Here is a 26,894-nt window from a genome sequence, read left to right on the forward strand (position 1 = left end):
ACATTTGGTACCAGGGTTGCGTAGACAAGAACTTTCAAACGCCCCCATAAATGAAAGTCAAGAGGGTTGAGGTCAAGAGAGCGTGGAGGCCATGGAATTGGTCCGCCTCTACCAATCCATCGGTCACCGAATCTGTTGTTGAGAAGCGTACGAAAACTTCGACTGAAATGTGCAGGAGCTCCATCGTGCATGAACCACATGTTGTGTCGTACTTGTAAAGGCACATGTGCGTAGGTGGAAGAACATGGGGCCCAATCAAGACATCACGTACTGATGTGCTTGATGCTAGTACTGTAGAGCAATGAGTCGCGTGTCAACAGAAGCACCGAGGTCAACATTACCTTCCTTCAATTGGGCCAACTGGCGGTGAATCGAGGAAGCACAGTAGATGCTGACGAAACTAAAATGAGCTCTAACATAAAAATTAAGTGTCTCCGGACACATGTCCAAATAAAATATTTTCTTTATTTGTGTGTGAGGAATAGTTCCTGAAAGCTTTGCCGTACCTTTTTGTAACACCCTGTATAAAGCATGTGAAAAAGAAATATTTTCGGCAAAATCTGAAATAAGGGACATCAAAATTAGGAAAGTAAAATCAAATCGCTAATAAATGCAAGTGAAAGAGTTCATCTGCGCTGGAGAGGAACTACCTCTGACATGACACAAGAGATATGTGTGTCTGGATGACATAAGGGATCAAACTCAGGAGTTAGCGCGTGTTAGGTCTCTGGAGAGCTTGCGATCAAACAAGGCAGTAAAGATAACATTCCTTACGATTTTCCAGAATCGTTAGGTGACGTGGCAACGAAAGGATTGTTGATGTTAACGTGTAGAAACTAAGTGGAGGGAAATATACCGTTCGACATACCTCTCACACAATCTAGATAATATCAAACGCAGATAAATGTGAGCATTATAGCATAATCTGCTTAACAACTAATACATACCAGTTGCTGACAGTAATAACATAAAGCAGAATAGAAAAGAAGTTTGGTTGTAACTGGGGTTAAGGTGTCAGAGAAGCAGTATGATATTGCTGTATGTAGTTGACGCTAGACAGTTTCATAGGATTTGTGAATCTAGAAAAAGCGTTTGAAATTTTCAGAAAATAACTGTAAGTCAAAGTGAAAGACAGATTATGTGGATCCTGTACAAGTATCACTAAGGGAAGAAAATAAAATGGAAAACCAAAAGAAATGAACCTGGATTAAGAAGAGGGTATGAAAGGGGTGCAATCTTTCTCCTACACTATTCAGAATATACGAGGTGTGGCTAGAAAGAAACCGGACTGGTACTGGTGAAACAATAAAACGAATGCAATAAGGCTGAAAGTCGCGTGGCCTGTCACGTGACTCTCGCTCTGCCTACTGCTCGAGTTTCATCTGCCTCCATCACTCAGTCTGCCCGTGGCGTCTGTTTTAAGTAGTTGACGTTTTGTCTGTGCGTCGGAAAATGTTGGGTGTACAGAAAGACCAGCGTGTTAACGTCAAATTTTGTTTCAAACTAGGAAAATCTGCAAGTGAAACGTTTGTAATGTTACAACAAGTGTACGGCGATGATTGTTTATCGCGAACACAAGTGTCTGAGTGGTTTAAACGATTTAAAGATGGCCGCGAAGACACCAGTGATGACACTCGCATTGGCAGACCATTGTCAGCAAAAACTGATGCAAACATTGAAAAAATCGGTAAACTTGTTCGACAAGATCGCCGTTTAACAATCAGAGCAGTGTCTGAGTTAACAGGAGTTGAAAAGGTACAACTTGTTCGACAAGATCGCCGTTTAACAATCAGAGCAGTGTCTGAGTTAACAGGAGTTGAAAAGGAACAAGTTTACTGATTTTTTCAATGTTTGCATCAGTTTTTGCTGACAATGGTCTGCCAGTGCGAGTGTCATCACTGGTGTCTTCGCGGCCATCTTTAAATCGTTTAAACCACTCAAACACTTGTGTTCGCGATAAACAATCATCGCCGTACACTTGTTGTAACATTACAAACGTTTCACTTGCAGATTTTCCTAGTTTGAAACAAAATTTGATGTTAACACGCTGTTCTTTCTGTACACTCAACATTTTCCGACGCACAGACAAAACGTCAACTACTTAAAACAGACGCCACGGGCAGACTGAGTGCAGGAGGCAGATGAAACTCGAGCAGTAGGCGGAGCGAGAGTCACGTGACAGGCCACGCGACTTTCAGCCTTACTGCATTCGTTTTATTGTTTCACCAGTACTAGTCCGGTTTCTTTCTAGCCACACCTCGTACATTCAAACAAATCCCTATGTTTTGCAGTATGAGAGGTCATATCATAACTTATATTTTTGTAACCAAATATTATCTGTTTCAGATTTTGGTTCATCTGATGTTTTTGTAAGAAACGGAATACCATGTCTTTCCTTTACAATCTTTTCTATCAAGACCGAGAATCTGTATTGCCCTGTATCATTTACTAGCTGTAATGTGGTTGGGATAATAAGAATAAATAACTTTTAAGAATGTATTCATTTTATAATAATGTGGTTAACTCCACCTACAAATAATATTTAAAGTCTGTATCTATAATTGATCCCACTTTATTCTGCTTGGCTTGGTAACGCAACGATCGCTCACCATGAAGAAATGTTTAATTCAATCAATTTATTTCAATGCTCACGGTATTTTTCATGATTACACTGTTCTCTTACTACCGTCAAGATGATGTGGTATTTTTCGCATACATACTACTTTCAATTCCACCCATTTATAAAATCTACACAGATGCGAGTATAAGGTAGAACATCTAAAAAGCAATGAAGGAAATAAAAGACTTCTTCAGGACTGGGATTATGATTCAGGCTTAACTGTTATCAGTTGTAAGATTCTATGAAGACATTGCTAATTTCATTGAGAGTGAGAAAGAATAACAGGGCTTGTTGAAGGAAATGATCTTTCTTATGGGAACAGAATATGGGCTGAGAGTGCACGAAGAGAAGGTGAAAGTAATGAAGCAAAACAAAATTTACATATGCACACCACATCCAATCATCATCTAGCTTAATGTTGAACCCCTGTTTGGCTCAATTTGTGAGTCATTTTCCGAAGACAGTAATGCCGTTGTACAACGTTCACCATTAACCATCACAGTTCAGCAGAAGACCCCATTATGTATTCTTATACAGGAGACTACTTTAGCGCCTGCTGTTTCGTTTGCGTAGACTCTACAGTCTGCACATATTATTATTATTTTTCTTTTTTTTGTTTCCTTTAATTTTCACATACTGGAATATCTTGTGAGCTTTGCACGTCAATTAAGGCTGCAGAGGTATGGTGTTTTTCGAATGTATTTGAGACAAAGAAAGACTTTAATCCCTTATTTTACCACTCAGTGGCAGAGTTTCCAAAAACACTGAAATACATATTCTTTTATTTACAACTGAAAAATCAAATATCAAATTTCACAGATGTAGTTTTCAAAATTACCTTATTAGTCCTTTAATAATGATTTTTTTGAATCTTTCACTCACTATTTTACCACCTTATTGCTTGAATTTTTTGAAGTGATGAAGAACGTACTTCTTTTTACTTCTGACCGAGAATCCAAATACCAATTTTCGTAGTTCTAGCTTCAAAATACCTCATTACCAAAATAATTTTAAAAACCCATTCATCATGTACTTCAAGACCTTAGGTGTGCAATTTCAGGTAATGTCTTATGAAATAAAGCCTACAGTATAAGATCAACACCTTCTGAAAAAGTTCATGTCCTTAGTGGTTTGGGATGGGCATTGATGATTCAGTGGATCATTCAGTTCATATTTCCCCCTTAAGGGCTAAATTTTCAAAAACACTGAAACACGTAATTTTGGAGTTCGAATGGAGAATCTAAATACAGATTTCAATAAACTTAGTTACGTATTCTTCTTTCATAATGTAATGTTTCCCAAAAAATGTTCATCCTCATATCTCTCCCAGAGGGGGTTTAATTTTCCGAAAATACTGAAACACGTTTTTGTTTCCAACCGAGATGTGAAATACCAGTTTCCATTGAAGTAGTTTAAAAAATGATTTGTTTTCAAGAAACTTTCACCCACTGTTTACCAGCTGTAGGGAAGCAGCCTACTCACGCCGTAGTAAATTCACATCAGTCTTTCCACTGTGTGCCAGCCAGTCCGCTGTAACTAGCTCTGACGTCATAAATGTTGCGCAATACTTTAAAAATCAAGTGAATAACCTGAAACGCTTCTAGCTTGTCAGGAGTAATACTAAATTAATATGTGATGAATATCAGTTCGATAACTTTAACCATTTTCAAAATTTGGACGTTTTTCTGTAAAAATCATTGGCGCAACAGAAAACAGCTAGAGACTTAAAAATTTATATTTAGATTCCTTTCCCATAATAATTTAATAGAAACAGTACTTTGGATCTCACAAATTAAGATTTTAGTTGAAATTCATAATTTTCTGGTTTTTGTCTTAGAAATTAAGGAAGTAAGATAGATTAAGTAGGCTAATAAATAAGGCTAGGATGTTTATATTGAAGTAGAATGGAGATCCGCTATAACCGTAAGGATGTGAGAAGTTTCATTTGAATAACTATAAAACTATAGCGATAGCGTATCTCCAAAGGGCAAGTTCAGAGCTCGTCTACTGCGTGCAGTGTAACTTAATTAATTCTCTCGCCCAAAATATTTAACTTAGCCACGTGAAACTTTTATTATGATTACTTACCTGTGGGTTGAATGCACATTTAAATTGAGAGTTTCATCGCCCATCAGCAAGAGAAGCTATGATTTATTCGGTAACTTAAACTGGTGCATTACTAGCCCAGCGGCTAGTCGGGAGAGCCGATTTGATCAGGCGTTCCCTTAGCCGTCCGCACCGTGGCTATATATATAAGAGCGCTGCGCGAGGAAGGAAGGCCCCAGTTGTCCCCAGACGCTGAATAGCACACCACCTGTGTCGGGAGTCGCGTCGCGTCGGTATCATTGTCTATAAACAGCCTCGGATGTCGTATTAAGTTACTCGGGATACGCGTAACCATGAAATCATTTTCGAGTGATGTGTTAATTCTGGGATGACTTTAATAATCTATCTTCAGTTTGCGTATGTCGTATTTTCACGTGCCGCCGCGAGACAGACATTCTACCATTATTTAGCGTGGCGTTTGATGAACATTATCATCAAATTATGGCGAGCATTCATTTAAACATTTAATTTGGACAGTTATAGTTGCATCAGCGCATTAGACTCTGAATGGCTCTGTTAGATTGTGTGGATTTATTTTTTTTTTTTTTATCTGTGACTTTCAGAATACAGAGAATTTTTAGAAAATCGGTTTTGGTTTATGAATCCCAGACAATCTCCTAATTTCTCAGAGCTATAAGCGTGTTTCTCAGATGAAGTGGGCACTAGGAATTCTAATTACAGGCTTAACGTTTTGCTAATCACTTTCTGGTTGCCAATATTGTAGTTAGAGAGCCAGTGTTGAGAACCGCAAAAGACAGCATAAATAATAGGAACACTTAACAACCATGATTCCACGCGCCGCCGCACATATGGTTAACCGGCCGGGAAGTGTTTCTACGTTCTACAAAATTTTACACCACCTAAAATTCAACCAGCCGCCCCACACCCCTTAGGGGTCAAATTTCCAAAAATATTCAAACACGTGTTTCTTTACTGCTGAGCGAGAAACTAAACACAGATATGCGTAGGTCTGGCTTCACAATTGCCTCAGCCCGGACATATTCAAGTATATATGTGGAGCGGTTTGAGCTGGGTGATGATGAGGGAGTGAGTCAATCGGGACATCGCCTTTCATATAAGGAGAAGCCCCGATATTTGAAATCGTAATATTTGCTCTACTATAGGACACACGTATTCATACAGACACTACCATTCTGCAGTACAAATACTCTGCAACGTGTATAACTGAAATCAACGAGTAAGTGTTCTCACATCCTCACGCTATCTCCTTCTATTTAAATGTAAAAGGTGTTTTGTACTATACTTTTGTGTATGAAATCACTCTGCAACAATAGATGATTTAATGTAGTTGGTAGGGTTCATTGATCCTAGCTCACATTTTCCTCTGTAAACGCAGTAACAGCAGTTATCTTCGAAGCATGGAAAGTATGTGAGAAATATGCCAAAAGAATTAGGATCAATTAAAGTTGTTAAATGACTGTTATGCAAATGTATCTAGTTCTGTTTCTCTGAAGGAACGTGTCTCTTTAAGCGACTGTCATTTAAATTCTCTGAGCATCACCCAAACAAATTATCAGAGTACTTGTAAGATACATCTTACATTTTTCTTATATTTCCTTTTTTGCACTGAGGTGACACGAGGCGTGGGATACTTTCCTGACATCGTGTCGGAACTCCTTTGCCCGGCGTAGGGCAGCAACTACGCGTGGTATGGATTGAACAAGTCGTTGGAAGATCCCTGCAGAAACATTGACCCATGCTCCATCTATAGCTTTCATAACTGTGAAAGTGTTGCCGGTGCAGGATTTTATGAACAAATTGACCTCTCGATTACGTCCCATAAATGTTCGAGGGATTTTATGATGGGCGATCTGGGTGGCCAGATCAATCGCTCGAACAGTTTTCAATGTTCTTCAAGCCAATCACAAAAGATTCCGTCATCCATTAAAATTCCATCGTTATTTTGCAACATCAAGTCCATGAATGACCGCAGACGGTTTCCAAGTAGCCGAACATGGTCACTTCCAATCGATGATCAGGTGGACCAAAAGACCCAGTCCATTCCATGCAAACACAGCCTATTCCATTATGGAACCACCATCAGATTGCACAGTACCTTAGTGACAATTTGGATCTATGGTTTCTCGGGGTCTAAGCCGCACTCGAACCCTACCATAAGCTCTTATCAACAGATATCGGGACTGATCTAACTAGGTCACGGTTTTCCAGTCGTCTACCCTCCAACTGATATTGTCACGATCCCAGGAGGGGCACTGCAAACGATGTCGTGCTGTTAGCAAAGCCACTCGAGTCGGTCGGCTGCTGAAGGAAAATCGGAAAACAGCATTATGTTATGAGAAATTATTTTATTTTGTTTTGACAACCCGTTCAGATTTCAGTATGCCATCTGCAGGTCCCATTGCACTCCATGTATAGACGTTTAGATATGCCGATATTGCCCTACTGAAGTCATCAGTATTAGGATACCATGAATTCGTTACTCGAGTAGTTCCTTCGAAGACTTGACAACATCTTTTCCTTGTTATATATTTGATCAGCTGCTGTTCGGCATCCACAGTGGCTCAACAGTAACGTTCATTGTACGTCTTACACTGATTTCTGAGGCTATTCCACGTAGTGTTTCTTGTCTGTTAGCACTGACAACTCCACGCGAAAGCCAACGTTCTCGCTCGTTATGTGAACGCCGTCAGCCACACCGCTGTTCGTGGTGAGAGGCAATGCCTGAAATATGGTATTCTCGGCACACTCTGGACACTGTGAGTATCAGAATAATCAATTCCCTAACGACTTCCGAAATGAAATCTCGCTTTTTTCTAGCTCTAGCTACCATTCCACGCTCAACGTTTGTTAATTCAAACCGGACTCCTTCTCACGTGGGCCATATGAGCACAAATGGCGGCTCCGCCAGTGCACTGTCCTTTTATACCTTGTGTACACGTCACTGCAGCCATCTGTACACGCACATGACTTTCGTCACCTCAGTGTAATCTGACCTGGTGAGTATGGGAAATACTCGAACAGTAGAGTTTGCTGAAGAACAGGGCGTACAAGGATCTTCTGCGAATTTCCAGTAACCGTACACTTAGAAATACAAGCAATGGGCTGAATTTGAAAAGAGACGTAGAATATTTCAGATCAACCCTTTCGTGAGCCGTGGGAAACATGCTTCCCACTACAATTAACTCGCTCCTAGTCCCGTGGGATTCACAGATCCCACCTCTGTATGGTGCTACTACCTAGTGAACAGTATAGGGTACTACTTCCAGTCGGACGTTCCCGCCGTTTTTGCTGTACCCTCGCGCAGAAGCATTGTATAGCTGAGTGTTGCTATGTAGAGGAACCTTTCAGTGCTGTTTGCGTGACATTTTGTGATTTTTTCCTCAAAGTTATAGTATAAGGTAAATACTTTTGATTTACCCAAATTTATAAAGGAAAAATAAATGGGAACGTGGAGTATTCCAGTTTGAAACAAAAGGAGCCATTTCTGAAGTAAAGTGGATGGATAACCGTCCAGTCACTTTTTTGTCCTCAATTCATGACCCACGAGAAACAGCCACAGCGAAAAGGAAAAACAAGAATCGTACTAGTACAGAGATTTCTTGTCCTGAAGTTGTGGCAGAATACAACAAAATAATGGGTGGTGTCGATAAGTTTGATCAACTACGAGGAAGGTATGATATTGGCAGACGTTCTGTAAAATGGTGGCAAAGAATATTTTATTTCCTGGTGGACGTTGCTACAGTGAACAGTTTTATCCTGTGGAAAATAAGTAAAAGAGAAAGTGGACAGCATGATCAGCTCACATACAGGATCCATCTAGCCGGACAACTGATCGCTGGCTTCTCATCCCAAAAAAGGCGTTGACAAAAACCTGTCTTTCTGGCAAAAAGCGCTAAAGTACCTGAAGATTTCCGTCATGTGGCTGTAGGGGAGCATCAACCCATTGTAGTACCAAAGCTGCGGAAAAGAGTACTCGCTGTGTTTCTACATATTGCCAAATACCACTTTGCATAGACCCATGTTTCAGAAAACTTCATGGCAAGTAATTGTGAACAATCATTGTAACAAGAGAAGTAAATTTATCAAATAAATGTGACATATATTGAAAAAGTTTTTTTTTTCATTTAACTCCTAGAAAGGGCAGTGGGAAGAATACTTCCCAACTTGTTGTGTGACCTCACTTTCACAGTTGGAGGAAATTTGATATTCTGTTTGGTAAATATACCTATCTGTTAACTACTGTCTGCTCTCCATTCTTTAAAAAAAACTGCTCAATAATTTTGCCCACGAAAGGGTTAAGTAAATAGACTACTAGACAACGAATATTTCATCTCTCTCTCTTCTCAGCGATCACAGGCCCTGTAGACCACGCGCTGCATCAACGATCTGCTTGCACCGCCTTCTATCTCTCGCCGCCTCTCTCCACCCTGTGGAAATTCCTGATGCTACCAAAAAACTACTCCCAACTCGTTATGTATGAGCGATTTAACTATTTCAGCCTTTGACATGTAAAAGGGCATAAAATGTGGTAAAAGGGGAGAAATGTACGTGTGAGATACTGGAGTATCGCGTATAGTAAATTTTTTTCAATTGCGGAACAAACTGCTCACTTCCCGTGCAGCAAGGTACCTCTGCACTGTAGCCTACTTGAGTGTTACAAAAAGAAGGTAAAGGCCTAAGACTGGAGCAAAGAATCGCTAAGGAGCGCGCATTTCGCTGGCCCGGTTGTGCTGCCTTTGTTGGCCGGAAACAAGCGCCGGCTAATGACGTTGTTCAGGCGGTGCGCTCTGGTCGCGGGGCCGTGCTGAGAACTCGAGTTGCTGCGCCAGGTGGCCGCGAGAGGCGCCACTGCAGCTGCTCGCCCACTCCCAGCCCCGCAGCCATCGGCTGGGCTCATTCCTAATTAGTTGCCTTCCGGGATTATTTCGAGGATCAAGTACTGGAAGAAAATTCCCTGCCTTCATTTCCAACGCCGTATGCGACCCTCTTCTAATTTTTTACCCCGTCCGTGATGCAGTTTCGTACTACAGATGATTATGTTCATGAGTAGTAAATGAGAGACCTATATTGCATCCCGTAGTGGATAAAAGACGGTTAATTTTCCGTCACAAACTAACACATCACATTTACATTGGCCTAACCAGACAGTATGGACACAGTTCTGCATAGAATTGCACACAACTGAGTACGACCATGCTACGAGGCAGTGTTGTTGGCTATGCTCTCATTTCGAGGCTGTTTCCCTAGCACATGGCAGAATGAACTGGGAATGTCATGAATTGTGACAAATTTGCACTAAGCATTCACAGTGTTCCAGGAAATATTTGTTTTGTTACAAACCCAATTACGGTTCAGATAGTATTATTAACAACGTAAATAATGTCGGTCACCTGCCAGCATCTACACGCCCAAAAAACTATATAAAAAAGGAGCTTTATCAACAATGTCCTCAGATTACATAAATACCTTTTTTCTTTACGGTTATATCATCCCTCGTCCCATATGGGCGGTAGTTGGCTGTCAGCGACCACAAACCGCCGCTCTTCAGCCATTTGAAATAAATATGTATAACATATTATAAAATTGGACGTGGTGGTTGACAAAAGTGACTGTTTGGCACAATAAAAAGACAGATAGTCAGTTGCACAAACAAAATAAAGGGCTGATTGTTTGATTAATTATAATACTCACAGACATGAAACTGCAAATCAATATTTGACAATACATGAAAGACAGATGGACAGTTGTGTTACGGTGTTCGCTTATTTCCAAGTCCATATCGATCTTAGTGCTGAGTTTTCACTCAGACGGCGCTTTGGCGTTAGGCGGTTGTTTCCGTGTGTGATCGCTGGCCGGAGCTTAGATGGAGCCGTGTGAGGAGGTACGAGGAGGCTGCTTTGGCGTGAAGACAGTTCGGCCCAGCTGGGTTTGTTCGCGACTGGACGCCGAGTGGGGCCCGATGGGAAGATGCCTGCTTCATTTACTGTGTGTTTGCATTTTTAGCTTTCATCAATTAAATGCAATAGTTTTACTGTTACCCAAGGATTTCTACTAACCCTCGTCGTTTTACCTCCCTGATCCTCTCCTGCCTTCACTGTGTCATCTCTCAAAGGTACCCATTTTTCTTCTACTGTATTTCTTTTCCCCATTCTTGTCAATCATTCCCTAATGCTCTCTCTGAAACTCTCTAGACTCTCTGATTCATTCAGTTTATCCATGTCCCATCTCCTTAAATTCCCACGTTTTTGCAGTTTCTTCAGTTTTAATCTACAGTTCCTAACCAATAGGTTGTGTTGAGAGTCCACATCTGACCCTGGAAATGTCTTACAATTTAAAACCTGGTTCCTAAATCTCTGTCTTACCATTATACAATCTGTCTGAAATCTTCCAGTGTCTCTAGGCCTCTTCCATGAACACAACCTTCTTTCGTGATTCTTGAACCAAGTGATAACTGTGGTTAAGTTATGTTCTGTGTAAAATTCTACCTGGTGGCTTCCTCTTTCATTTCTTACCCCATTCCATATTCACCTACTGCTTTTACTTCTCTTCCTTTTCCTACTATTGAATTTCTGTCACCCACGACTAACAAAAATTCGTCTCCCTTCACTATCTGAATAATTTCTTTTTTCTCATCATACATATTATCAATCTCTTCGTCATCTACGGAGCTAGTTGGCATATAAACTTGTACTTCTGTGATAGGTGTGGGCTTCGTGTCTATCTTTGCTACAATAATGCGTTCACTATGCTGTTTGTAGTAGCTTACCTGGTTCCTATTTTTTCGTTCATTATTAAACCTACTCCTGCATTACCCCTATTTGATTTTGTATTTATAGCCCTGTATCTACTGCCCAGAATTCTTGTTCCTCCTGCCACCGAACTTCACTATTTCCCACCATATCTAGCCTATCCATTTCTTTTTTAAAATTTTCTAACCTACCTGCCCGATTAAGGGATCTGACATTCCACGCTCCAATACATAGAACGCCTATTTTCTTTTTCCTGATAACGATGTCTTCCTGAGTATTCCCAACCCAGAGATCCGAATGGGGGACTATTTTACCGCCGGAATATTTTACCCAAGAGGACTTGATCATCAAGTAACCATACAGTAAAGCTGGATGCCCTCCAGAAAAGTTTCCCCTTGCTTTGCTTTCAGCTGTTTGCAGTACCAGCACAGCAAAGCCGTTTTGGTTGATGTTACTAGGGCAGATCAGTCAATCATCCAGACTGTTTCCCCTCCAACTACTGAAAAGGCTGCTGCCCCTCTTCAGGAACCACACATTTGTCTGGCGTCTCAACAGATACCCCTCCATTGTGGTTGCACCTATGGTACAGTATCTATATCGCTAAGGTGTGAAAGCCTCCCCACCAATGGAGAGGTCCATAGTTCTTAGTACATGCAAACTGGATTCCATTAACTCCATCGTCTTCTCTTTGATCGTCAAACCTGGTATGCTGCCATGCCGTCACAAATATATCCCACTGTCCCTGCACCAAACCACGCTCCATATCCTATTGCAAAGAACCTTCAACCAACTCCCTCTTCCAGACAATGATATCTGTACTAATATCTATCACTCCTGTCAAATATAATTCTTAATATCTAACCCACTGCACATCAGGGCTCCTCTCCTTTCCTCGGAGTTCATCCCCACCCCTTTCTTCTTGTTACTATTACCGTATCTACATAATAAACTAATCCCCACCCCATTTCTTTCCCCATTCGGTATTCCAACTATCCACACCAGCCCCTGTCTTCACCTCCATACTCTTCCAAGCTAACCTTTCTGACCCACACCTCTCAACCCAATGGAGCATATTGTCTCTTTTTGAAATACTTTCTACCCAGTGCATTTTCATCAGACATTAAGGGGAGATGCAGTGATTCCATATTTTTTCTCAGAAGAGTTTCAACATTTTGCTATGTGTTTTTAGCTATCTAGAGAGAGGACAAGTAACTCTCTCACCTATTTTTCGCATACTGAAAATTATTAAAGATTTTATTACAACCTGATGCACCTTCAGCGAGACTCTTGAAACTTAACACCCTGAGCAGAAGTTGATGGAGCCTGGTAGGGCGCTAAAATCATGAGGTATGTTTATGGTTCTTAGCTTATAGAAACGTCATGTTTGGAGCTGAAAGCAATTGTCAGTGAGCCCATATCTTAGTATATCTTGCCAGACAGGTCCACAGACATACAGGGCAAACAGGGCAGTCCCTCATCAAGTCCCTCTTGCAGAACAATGCCACAATACCTGCTGTGGCGCCAGCTGAAGCCTGGGCTGGGGGTGACTGTCTGAAGGAATGCATCTACACAGTGGAGCCATATGCAAGGCATTGTGTGCAGAGCCACATGTAATAAAAATTCCGCCAGCCCTGGTGGTCAAGCGGTTCTAGGCACTACAGTCTGGAACCGCACGACCGCGACGGTCGCTGGTTCGAATCCTGCCTTGGGCATGGATGTGAGTGACGTCCTTAGGTTAGTTAGGTTTAAGTAGTTCTGAGTTCTAAGGGACTGATGTCCTCAGAAGTTAAGTCCCATAGGGTTCAGAGCCTTTTGAACCATTTTTTAATAAAAATTCGCAAGTTTTCATTTTCGCTGACAGTGAAAATAGGCATATGAACCACTTCCCCCAGCTGCCTCGGTTCTATAAGAAAAATCCAGCGTCTGAGAAATGTTTAGGGATAGAATCTTTATTACACCTCTTAGCTATGACTAGCAAGCTCCAAGTCACAGGCGATTTAGATAAAGATCTTCAAGATTGTATCTGTTTATTGTTGCCAAGGGAAGTGACATGACTATGGAGAAAATCGCTCTTACCTCTCTGCAAAAACTTAAAATATCCAGGAAACGGTAGTTCCGAGTCGATTTAGATAAAGATCTTCAAGATTGTATCTGTTTATTGTTGCCAAGGGAAGTGGCATGACTGTGGAGAAAATCGTCTCTTCCCCCTCTGCGAAATTTTAAAAGATCCTGTAATCAGTGGTTTCCTTTTTTTTTCTTTTAGAGACACAGGTTTCTTAACTCTTGCCCTGGTTCGATATGAGTTTGTGTTGTCATGTGGGAGGGGAGATTTAGTGCCTCTAGAACCCTCTGATTGGTTCTAGATGGGGTAAAGGCGGTGACGTTCGTGCATTTTGCGGGAAAACGGAATTTTTCTTTCCTGGAGAGGAGCAAAGCTCTCGGGTGCACGACTTTGGTCTGGTAAGCACTTCTGGTTGAAGCTCTGGCATGTGCTGTTGGTACCTGGGACCTGTCCTGACACCTACTTCACTTGTGGATAGTTTAGACTGGGCAGCCTGAGGTGAAGTTCCTACTGTACCGACGGTGTGACTTCAATCATCTCAAACTACTCGTTTGACGACGGCACACTTACTCGATTTTGGTTTACCAGTCTTGACCTTTGTATCCTTGGGCTCTGTGTAGTTTAATTGAGCCAAGTTGGTCCTTAGTATGACCAGAAAACGGGTGTGTCTCACACTGAAATCTACCGTGATTTCAGGGCTCTGGTAGAGAGTAAATCCGCCTGATCGCTAGACCGTGATAGTTTTCCATTTCTTTCGTGGCCGTGATCGATTCACAGGTAGCGCCTCTACGTCTCACCTCCGCCGCAAACATCTCGCCAGCTCCAAGTTACATTGCTGCACGAAGCAAACAGGGTAACGTACTGCCGCTCCGGCATTGCCAGTGCGTACAGATCTAAATCGCCACTTGCTCTCAGCTGCGCCTATGTAGAGAAACTACAGTAGATTTGATCAATTAAATTATGCTCAGCCTCATATCAATTCAGAGTGCGTAATCCACATATTTAGGGTCAGAGTACTTGACTCACTCCACTAGTTACACTGTCCCTGCCACCCAGAATCCTTGTCCAGTGTAGTATCGAATCACCTGTTAGTTGTGTATGGTATTCAATCAATAACTTGTTTAGTATAATTTATGTCTGATTTAAAGAAAAGTGTATGTTGTTAGAATACTAAAATTATGCCAACATTCCTAATAATTTGAAGTCCCCCACTAGTGTTAACTTTCAATCTCCCTTTGATTTTTAATTTAAGATGGAAGAACCGGTTTCTTTTCGCTTTTATATTTTTTGATTCACTCGGCTGAAGAGCAGAATACTGTACTACTGATACCCCCTCCCCCCCCCCCCCCCCCCGTATACAAAATACAATACAGGAAAGAACTTGGCACGACGCTAATCAAACAGACCAAACACTTCTTTTCATGTACCGCGCCCAGCAACTTATCTACCAAACCCAAAACCACAAACTCTACCCCAACCACCTCAACAGAAATATGCGGCACTCAGCGCAGGCCACACAGCATTTTTTCGTGTGATACAGTTAAATCAAATCGCAAAAAAGAAAGGTTTTATTGGAATAAATATTATGTCTTAAAAAATATGCAGTACGAATCATTGCAGCCGCAGGCTTGCAGCTCACCAATTAAACAGAACTTACATCTCTTTTAAATAGGTAGACTCAAGCTGCATAATCCACCCACCACTGGGGGGCACATAAGCTCGTTCCAGTGTATGCAACAAAATATAAAAACGATTGCGATTTTGAACAAAATCAGTGGACATGTTACACCTATCATGTACTTCATATGAGTTACAGAGGAATCAATAAACCGTAACGAGCAAGGACAGTTTACTAAAATTAAATAGTAGCTATGTCTCATTATTAACATTATAGCTGCACGATACAACTGGGAATAAAAACACCAGGTTTGTAGTTTGCTAGCTCAAACTTTTTTAGCGGACAGGCTGCAGCTGCAGAATTTTCCATATCACCACTGGAGCACACGAGAGTGTCTTACAGTAATATACAATGAAATGGAAAACGTCAGTTGACACATTAGAACTAATGTCCTACTTATCGTCTAACCTTACGAGCCACAGATGTATATGAATAATTGCAAATTGAGAATGCGAATTTATCATATCTATGGGGCAAACCGTGCCAACCAAGAAGCAGTCAAATCTACAAAATATATATTCACTGATCAGCCAAAACATTTTGGCCACCCTCCTAATAGCCGATATGTCCACGATGCGTCGTGGCGTGGAAGCAATGAGGCGTTGGTAGGTCACTGGAGGCAGTTGGAACGAAATCTGCATATACAAGTCACCTAATTCCCGTATCTTCCGGGAAGGGGGAGGCTTTGAGTTCTGATGCCATGTTCAGTCACATTACAGATCTGGTGCGTCGGGGACCAACACAGCAGCTGGAACCTCCCACTGTGTTCCTCGAACCACCATATCACACTCATGGCCTTGTGACATGGGGCATTATCTTCGTGAAAAACGCCACTGCCTTCGAGGAACATGAGGATCACGAAGGGATGTAAGTCGTCTGTAACTAGTTTACGATGCTCACTGGCCGTCATGATGCTTGCACGAGCTCCACTGGACACATGGACGCCCACTTAATGTTCCCCATAGCACAGTGGAACCGCCGTCAGGTTGTCTGCGTCCCGCAGTACAGGTGTCAAGAAGACGTAGCCCGGCAAGACGACAGATTCGGGCCCTTGCATCGGCTTCATGAAGAACGTATCGCGATTCATCAGACCATGGAAAGCTCTGCCACTGCGACAAAGTCGAGCGCTGGTGGCCACGTACCCATTTCAGCTGTAGTTGCCGACGTCTTGGCGTTAACATTAGCACATGCATGCGTCGTCAGCTGCGGAGGGCTATCGTTAGGAGCGTTCGGTGCACTGTGTGATTAGACACACTTGTTCTCTGCCCAGCATTAACGTCTGTTTTTAGTTCCTGTTTTACCAGTCTGCCCAACCTACGACGTCTGACATCTCTAATGAGGGATGGTCGCTCAACCCCACGATGTCTGGACGTAGTTTCACTTTAGTTTCGCCACGCGTTGAAGACACTCAACACAACATTCATCGAACACTTCGTGCAGTTTCCGAAATTCTCGTTCAGAGGCCCCGCGCAATCACACTCTGCTCTCGGTCAAACTCAGGTACGTAGATGGCGCGCCTTCACCTTCAACACACGGACATAGCTCCCACTACAGGCACCGTGCGTGTGTCTGACCAGCGGTCATCCCTCGGCAGGTGACGCTGCTATCGCCTGGACGGTTTTATATCGATATTAAGTCGTTGGTCATAATATTCTGGCTGATCAGAGTACTTGGCACATTGTACAATTGAGTACATAGCATACTGGATATGAAGAAAAATCAGAAGTAAACAAATGAGCTTCAATACATAAGAACACATACGCTAGGTATATAAAATTGCTACAAATGTAGAAAGTGAGAGTAAACGGGAAAACCACGGCCGAGAACTGTCTCTGTACAAACGTATTCTATGCATGCCTCAGTACCACCAGCTAGACTTGCTACAGTTGTGCTTCTATAGTTGTTACTTGAAGCTCCGAAAATGCTTCGTATAAGAATCTAACTGTGGCCAACAAAAGTTCAGTACATATGTAGTCCGAACTTCGGAATAGCTGAGTATAACGTCATAACAGATCTATCAGTAACACGAAAAGATAATGGTATACGTATTTACAAACTGTGACAGCACAAAGTTCAATAAAAATCTAACATCCTTCAGACTACATGAACGAAATAAAAGAAAAAATGAGTTAAAATTCATGGGTGTGGGGTCAAATATAAGATGCTCTGACAAGCATTGAAACTATAAGTAAAAAAGAAAACTACAGCCGACAAGCGTCGCTGTAAAATCCTATCTATACATGCCCCAGTCATAGCTAGCTGTATTGTGTTTCCTTCCTGGTTACAACTGATTGGTTCATCTATAGGTCATACGAAATAAATGATATGTGTAACAAATGCGCTGATTACGTGCAAAATCATAATTTTTTCTAGATTTCGTTGCATGTAGTTAAACCGGATTGGTTCTCCCCAATGGAGGGTGTATTATGTAGATATTGTCTGTCCACATAAAAATTCGAAGCTGGGATTCTTTGGTGAGCTGCACACTTTTTGTGTTAATGATTAGTATTCACTGTACAAAGGTATTGCACATTTTTATAAAGTAGTATTGTGTATGAATAAAACCTCTTAACTGTAGCTCATGAGTTAATGCTGTGGGACATCATTGCTGAGTGATATGTTGTTGGTTTTAATTGACTTCGTTGGGATCTGATTTGGCGGCTGGATTGCGTGAGCACGATGCGTGCGTAGAGAGGTAGGGCTTTTTGGTCTTTTTCATTAGCCAGCAGCAATTTTGGTTTCAACGATCGATTGCATTGTGAAATGATGCTGTATCATTTCGCAATGTAGCCAGTGTTTTTACCAAAGCCTCTTTCCATATTACAAATCTGCGATTTGAAATTTACGTGCCCTAAATCCTGTGGGAAGAAGTTTTCACCAAAATTAAAAAGAGTATATCTTTGAAATTATGTGAAATAATGATCGACGTGCCACAGTGCAGACATGCCATTCGTCGCCGCACGGCAGTATACCTTGTGCCTTAAAGTGTCAACATTTCTGATGTAATGGTATCCATGGTACACCGAAAAACTTTTACATTTTATGAAGAAGCTTGTGTGGCTGATTAAACTGTAGCGTCTACTACGCAATGACACGTTCGTGATTCACTCAGGTCCGCAAATACTGTCATGGTAGCTAATAATGATTTCTGATTGTGTATTTTATGCAATTTGGAGACATTGTACGTCAAGACATTTTTTTATATTATTTTTTAAGTCCAAAGATATCACAGCAGATCGGAACTTATTAACTAGATAACAAAATTTTTGTGATCCTTGACTGGGCTTATAACAAAACAAATGAAGGGAGTACTACAGCGATCTGACAGTTGTGTACAGAACTATTCAGATGGAATCATTCGTATATTCTCGGAAATATTTGTGTGAGACACCGAAGAGGAAACACGAAGCACAGGTATCGTTGTATCGTTGTAAGGTACTAGGCATGCAATTAGATTATGACTGGAGAATGCGTTATTTGCCTAGTAAGCAAGGAAAAAGAAACTTTCTTCCTCGAGCAGTGGGCGACTACGATATTTTTGGGTAATAAGCGTACTATTTTTATCCATGCTGCCGTTTCGGTAAGAGCGAAAGGTTCGAAGTTATTTCGGTGGCTAGTTTCCACTTCTGAAGAGTATTTAGTAGGGGTGCAGAACACCGATATACCTTTGTTGGGTAGGGTTGGGTTGTTTGGGGAAGGAGACCAGACAGCGAGGTCATCGGTCTCATCGGATTAGGGAAGGACGGGGAAGGAAGTCGGCCGTGCCCTTTCAAAGGAACCAACCCGGCATTTGCCTGGAGCGATTTAGGGAAATCACGGAAAACCTAAATCAGGATGGCCGGACGTGGGATTGAACCGTCGTCCTCCCGATTGCGAGTCCAGTGTGCTAGGCAATGCGCCACCTCGCTCGGTTACCTTTGTTCTAAACTCTTCTACAGATTTAATAAATCTTCCACATGCAAGTTTCTGTAGGTATATGAACACGTGTAGGTCAGGTGGTTCAAGATCTAACTAATAGCATTTACGATTCAACTACTGGTAGTTCGAATCCCTCACTTTTTCCAATACCGAAGTACCTACGTGGGCAGATTTGATATCCTGACTGATCTCTTTCCCACTCCAGGCCTACAGTGATTGCAGTTCAAAACAACCTAATTTGCAGATTGTTCTCATGGTGTTCATGTATGGCCTCAGTTTTGTGAATCGCTTCAAATCGCTCATTTTCGAGAGGGATAGTTTGCAGGTGTTCCATACTACTTGTAAAAATTTTTTATGAAGTGTGTGTGTGTGTGTGTGTGTGTGTACGTGCGTATTAGCGAAAATCTGTTTTTAGACAGAACGCATTCTTAGTAGATAAAACCAGATATCCTGAATATATTTCTTACAAGTAGAATTTACAGCTGGTCAGAAATGAAAGTCAGTTAAACCTGGTTTTAACGAGACAGAACACGTTTTGACAAAATGACTGAGTTAAAAATGTTTCTGCCTAGATCAAATTCAACCTATACTTGACGCATTATCCCCGCTGGTCGAACGACGTCGCCTGACTCGGCCGACATGCCGCCAACCTCCGCACACCCGCTTTGTTAGCCTTCCGCTAAGTGCGTACAGATCGATTGGTACGCATTTCTGATAAGAAATCTAAAAGAAAAAACACAATGGAAACAAGAATTTTTAAGAAGACATTACAGACTGATGAACACGAAAAATAAATGGACACCACAAAAATGGGATAGCAAATAAATCAATGTAAGAAACTGAAGGACCATAACTAGCTGAAAGAAAAAAAAAATATATAGGCAAAGTCCGAGTAGCTCTCGAGCTCTGGGAACCCCATAATCATGGATGTAGACAGGTCATTGATCCCGGGATTCGATAATCTCGGTGATTTTTTACTGTTATCGACACTGATAGCGGCAGGATAATCGTCCTGGGAATTGCAAGACTTACGAGTATGTTTTAATTTCAAGTATGACTTCGGAAAGAAAACTGAAAAAGGAATGTTACTTTTGAGTAGTGTAGTTACAAATTAACCATTTTCTGATTTTTTTTTGTTTTATTTGTAGTCTGTATCATTGGTTCTGGCAATTTCACGAATCTAGGTCAGTGTACCCACTATGAATTTTGATGAATAGGTTTTCTAGTAATAAGACACGAGACATAAATGGTCGTATTGTGCTAACGTACAAGATTAGTTTTGTTACGTAACAAAGGGACTATAGATCTCAGTTTGTGACTTAAATTACAGATCAGGTAGTGAAAATGAGGCGTCTTAACAGTTGGATAACATGGAACAATAATTGCTTTTCATTTCATATGATTACAAATTAACAATTTCGGATTTTTTACCTTAGTTGTTCTATGAAAGTTTGGTTCTGGCCATATTTCATGATTCTAGGACAACGGAAAATGATGTGCAGCTTTTGGTGAGAGAGTCTTCGAGTATGAAAACATGCAACATAATTGGCCGTGCCTTTTGACTGCATTGGCTTAGAAGCTCAGGTTTTTTACGCCACCAAGGCGAAGTAGATCGTAGTATCAACCATAACACACGTAATCTACCGGCAGTTCCGCTTCGAGCGCCGAGCGGTAAGGTTGCCGGCACGGTAGCTCAGCGTGTTCGGTCAGAAGGCTGGCTGCCCTCTGTAGAAAGAAAACTAAGGTAACGGATCAACAACGAACTGAAGCAGGTATATTTCGACGACCGCCCAGAGCAGATACAACGAAGGGAATCGAACAAACTGAGATAAAGAAAAAAGGTTCTTGCTTATTTCACTTGCCGCAGCGTCGCTTGTGTGTACTTTTCCTCGTTAATGTTGTGTCTGCCGAGTGAGTCGTTCCGCCTCCGCTACGCCTTTACTGTCTGTTTGTGTTATGTCGGCCGCACCGTTATGGCTACCATAGTTTCTACGTGCGTTCCACGAAAAGGTGCTGTGAGCTTTACTTTCGGTACAACAAAGCGACACAGGCAGCCCGGTTCTCTAGAAATCCACGATTGGTCTGTCTATATAATTCATGTGAACTCTGATCAGGTCTACACCGCTTATTTTGATGCACACGAGTACGTGTTTTACGTGAAATCTATGGATCCCCTTCACGTTGAAACAATACTGTCGTGGTTCTCAAGTCCCGTTTAAGCATGGCGATAATTGCGTAAGTTTGGTGTCCTTCACAGTTTCTGAAATCGAATATACCACTGTTCGAGTGTTCAACCTCCCGTCAGAAGTTGATAACAACTTTCTGAACGACATATTGAGTCCGTATGGTAACGTGACAAATGTCCGTCGTGAACGCTGGCCTGCTCAACACATATTACAGTGTTTTACTGGAATTCGTTCCGTGGAAATGCATGTAAAACTCAATATTCCATCACATTTACAAGTGTGTGGTTACTGCATCCGTCTCATGTATACTGGTCAAGAGGGAACCTGCTTCCTATGTAATGAAGGTTGACACTTTCGGTCTAAGTGTCCGCGGAGTGTATTGTATTAAAGGCGTCATTAGTGGAGCGTCACAAATTGACGGTTGCTAATCATTTTCCTTCCACTGTCGCCGTTGGGCCTACTTCTGCTTCGGATTTAATGAACAAACAGTCCTGATAATCGAGACGATGAATCTCCGCATTTACCTCCGCGACAAGTTCAGAATCCTGTTGGCCCCAGGATAGAAGCTACAGCGGCGACCAACAAGCGACGACGCACTCACGATGGTGATGGTGAGGATTTGGCTGTGCCTTATGTGCCAACCTCCTCCGCATCAATTGTGCCCCCTGCTCTCCTCGGTGCTACGGTACCTCCCGTCCGTGGTACGGTGAGAGGCGAAGAAGTTATCTCCAGCATCCCTCCTGCTCACGAAGTGGCTCCTTCTGAGCTGCCTTTGAGCGAAGAGGGAGCGGAGTCCCCCCTTCCCCCTTCTTCTTTGCGTCCTCCGTTACAGTCTGAGACGATGCGATGTCCTCCTGATCCCTCGTCTTCAGCCGCCGACGGTTTCCTGCATATCTCGGCTACAGCAACTCTTGAACAGAATAAAATTAGCGACCTTTTGCATTGGCAGTTCCACAGAATGCTTCCGCCTTAGTGACTGGAACTGCATTACATGACCCTGAGTCTGATGGGCAGGAAGCTGTGCCTATGACCCCTACCACACCTCCGTCTGCAGAGTCCGCCATCCCATGTAGCCGACAGAAACAGCGTTTACAATCTGACCGTGCAGTGACACGTAAGAAATCTAAGAAAAAAGGTTGCGATGACGGGGTTCTCGTCCTCCGATGTCTGATTCCTCTGTGGATTTCGCAATGGACCTTGACACTCAGCTATCTAATTCTACTCGGAGGTTCTGTTCATTCCCGTCCCGCTGTGATCAATGACCCAAGACTACACGTTCCTTTCCTTAAGCGTTAATCGTGTGGAATCAGAATTATGATTGGCTTCGCTGCGTCAGTACATTTATGATTCATGTGCGGACGTAGTGTTCTTAAGGGAGGTGTTATTTTGTAATTTCTCCTTACCTGGTTTTCGTATGGTATTTAATGTAGCACCCGTAAAATTGTTCAAATGGCTCTGAGCACTATGGGACTTAACATCTGAGGTCATCAGTCCCCTAGACTTAGAACTGCTGAAACTTAACTAACCTAAGGACACCACACACACCCATGCCCGAGGCAGGATTCGAACCCGCGACCGTAGCAGCAGCGCGGTTCCGGACTGAATCGCCTAGAACCGCTCGGCCACAACGGCCGTAGCACCCGAATATTCTACGGGGACCGCCTTACTCTTTCGCGAAGGAATTCCTACTGCTGAGGTGGAAATGTTGGATTCTGGCAGGGGTACAGTTGTCAACTTTTTAATCTTACCTTCGTTCTTTTATATGCCCCTTCTGGCACTGGTCTCGTAGTGGATCGTTCGTGTTTTTATAAAGAGGATATTGTTTATCTGTTGCGTAAGAATCCTAAGATATTCTGTGGAGTGGTGACTTTAACTGTGTATTCCACACTGCAGATCAATCTTCTACTTTTAATTTCTCTCGTGAATTACATGAATTGGTCCGCTCCTTACGCCTGAAAGAAGTCGGGATATGTAAATACCTGACGTTAGTTAAATTTACCCACATTACTGTGACTTTTGGTAACAGGTTAGATAGGTTTTATTTATTAGACTGCCTGACGTGATAGTATTCTTAATGTTGAAATACTCCCTGCTTCCTTTACGGATCACTGCGCTGTGGCCACAACTCTCATTCTTGAACGGCAACCAGTCAAATTGTTTCTCCTTCCGTGGACGTTAAAGGTCGCTCACCTAGCTGACACCTCTCTCGATGACGTGATGCGAGTCGTGTGGGAGCATACTCTACGGTGCACTGGGAATAATCTTCCATCCTTGACTGGTGCGCACAGCTAGCAAAACCGAGGCTCTGGCAAACTTTGATACTTTTCTGTGCTGCCAAAGTGCGAGACTTTCGGAAGACTTAAGAATATTGTTACTCCATCCTGCGTGAACTTTATGCTGCTTCGGATCATTCTGCTCTGCGAATTGCGGATGTTTGGTGTGTAAAAGCAACATTCTTGACCTTGAAGAGAATGCAAATGGAAGGTCTGAAAATCCGACCGAAGCCGCGTTCATTGGTGCCGTAAGAACTGACTTCCTTATATCATTTGTTTCGGCATCAGACCCGTCGCCGTCGCGCTCGTATTCATTCTTTCACAAATGATGGACGTACCGTAACGGCGCAATCTGATACAGTGCATATATTACACCAGTACTATGTAGAAATCTATGACCTCAATGAGTTCAATGAAACCTTTTACGATCCAATTTTCAGCATCTTCGATACAACAATTACGCCTGAACATAATGCAAAGCTTTTAGCTGCCTTTCAGCCTGAGGAAGTTTACAAACTTACTGTGGGATCGCCTTCTCAAAAGTCCCGGGGTCTTCCGATTTTGCCGATGCGCATAGCGTAGTAAATAACTTGATTCCAAGGAATGAGCGACTTTTCCGTATTGGGCTTAGTGACACGGATTTGTGTAGTCGTTGTAGGTCTCTGGATACGATACGAACATCGCTTTCCTCGTGGGGGTCATATGGCAAACTAGTTTTGCATCAGTACAAAACTGACTTTCCTTACTCGATCTTCTGAGACTGCATACACTGCGGACATAATATTGCACCCAGATTGTTCTTTCTTTCACCGGTCGAAAACCCGTTCCGATAACTGGTTTCTGGGACACTTCGTTGATTATGTTGTAGAAGCCGAGGAGGAAGATTATACGAACTTCATGCAGTGCATGATCACTGCCTATTGGACATGCTTGCAAATGCCTCGATATCGAGATCTCTTCGCCAACATGATGAATCTTGTTTTCCGTCGGCAAGGTGTTGGTTAGTTTAATGTTTGTGATAAGTTTTTGTTTTCCCCTATCTGATTTGCTTCGGCTTGTCCTCTCCAGGTTTCCCTGTTCGTTTTGTTTAGTGTACTGACTCAGCATCGCTCCAGTTCTGCCTTAAAGTGTGTATAGATGAAGTATAGGTACACGAGAGCGTCGACAATCCTTGCAAACAAATTGGAAATTTCATAGTTTGCTATTCCGAATATAATTTGCTTTCGTTTTCCTTCTACTTGCAAATTCTATTACAAACTATAAAAATAAACAAAAACACAAAATAACTAACAAATTAAAAAATAAAAAAACATATAAAAATAATTGTTGATTCATATCATGTGAGCTTTGTGGTGATTTGTTGGCTATGTTATCTGTTTTTTTCATTTCTTTATTATTATTCAGATATCAAATTTAATTGTCTTATTATTATTCTTTTGTCATAATTAATTTTTTCTCCCATTTGCCGCTTATTACATGATGATTTGACTATGGTCTACTGAAGAGTCATGATAGTACGAAGTTATTATGATAATAAATAGAAAAAAAACGGTGGCATCTTTGACTGGTAATCAAACCGTCCTTGGTGCGGGCTCAAATTTTGAAAAACTCATCAAGAATGGCGCCCGAAGAATTCCGTTATAAGAAGTCATCCTCGGCCTTGTCAGTGAGAGTGGGAGGTGCAGACAGGAGTTAAGGACACTCTCTTGCTCTTGGGGTGGAAAGGGGCTATAAAGACACATTCCTTCATATATCTCCGCAAGAAAAAATTACATTTTCGCGAAAAGTTTACGGAAGTGTTTCGGTATCCCGTGTGCGCTATCCGGTGCTGAGGTACAGTGTCATTTAAAACAGATATACGGTATTGTGCCAGTGTGGCGAAGCTCCATCCTGCTGGAAAATGAAGTCACCGGAGTTTCCTGAAGTTGTTGAAAACAGCGAATTCTGCAGTAATTGAAGATAGCTCAACGTTGTGTGGGGAGCACGGGATCCCCTTTACCTCGTGAAATAGAGGAAGTGAAGAACAGACTATCAGCCACCATAACTTCTGTAAAAGCAAATATATTGTATAAAGTGTACGACGAATATAGCTATCGTCTAAATGTTGTTCAAACTGCGGTTGGTGGACACAAGGAGCATTTTTGATAGCATAGGGGAAAGTTCAAGATTTTGTCAGCATTTTGCAATCCAGCACATGCTTGTAGTATGTTTTTATCAATAATTATTGAGTTTCCAGTTCATGCAATTCTTTTTTAAACACCCTGTTTTCTGTATATTAAGATATAAGGTACCGTTGATCTCAGGTGGCTCCATACAGAGTGATTATCCGATTATGATTCAATCATTTGCAGCACTGTTACCTCCACAACAGTGAATAACCCTTTTCATATTTGTCACTAAAACATAAAACGATGCACAGAAGCAAAAGGATTGTGATGTGGTTGCCAACGCTGCAGAAACCACTCAGCGTAGCGTTGTTGCGCTGCTCGGCCACTTAATTCAGTGTACCCAGGAGGTGCACATCAGCCGAAACTTGATCAGTAAATCTGTCCATAGTGCCCCATATTATCGTTATCACACACCTAACATTACCATAAAAACAAATGAGAGTTGGACAGGAACAGTAGTGAATACAAGCTCGAGGGTGAAAAGTAAAACGAGTATGATGGTGAGGGAATGAAACAAGTTTGTTCCCAACATACACACCGTTGACATTTGCATCAGTGCAGTATTGGCTCAAAGTTGGGTGGGGGAACGAAATCGATATAGTTATCGTTTAAGCTGTGTACAGGTTGGTCCATTGATAGTGACTGAGCCAAATATCTCACGAAATAAGCGTCAAACGAAAAAACTACAAAGAACGAAACTTGTCTAGCTTGAAGGGGGAAACCAGATGGCGCTGTGGTTGGCCCGCTAGATGGCGTTGCCATAGGTGAAACGGATATCAACTGCGTTTTTTTTTTAAAATGTGAATCCCCATTTATATTACATATTCGTGTACAACGTAAAGAAATATGATTGTTTTATTTGGACCACTTTTTTCGCCTTGTGATAGATGGCGCTGTAATAGTCACAAACGTATAAGTACGTGGTATCACGTAACATTCCGACAGTGCGGACAGTATTTGCTTCGTGATACATTTACCCGTGTTAAAATGGACCGTTTACCAATTGCGGAAAAGGTCGACATCGTGTTGATGTATGGCTATTGTGATCAAAATGCCCAACGGGCGAGTGCTATGTATGCTGCTCGGTATCCTGGACGACATCATCTAAGTGTCGGGACGTTCGCCGGATAGTTACGTTATTTTTTCGGAAAC

The sequence above is a fragment of the Schistocerca serialis genome, chromosome 4 (assembly GCF_023864345.2).
Source record: "Schistocerca serialis cubense isolate TAMUIC-IGC-003099 chromosome 4, iqSchSeri2.2, whole genome shotgun sequence".
In the NCBI taxonomy this organism is placed as follows: domain Eukaryota; kingdom Metazoa; phylum Arthropoda; class Insecta; order Orthoptera; family Acrididae; genus Schistocerca; species Schistocerca serialis.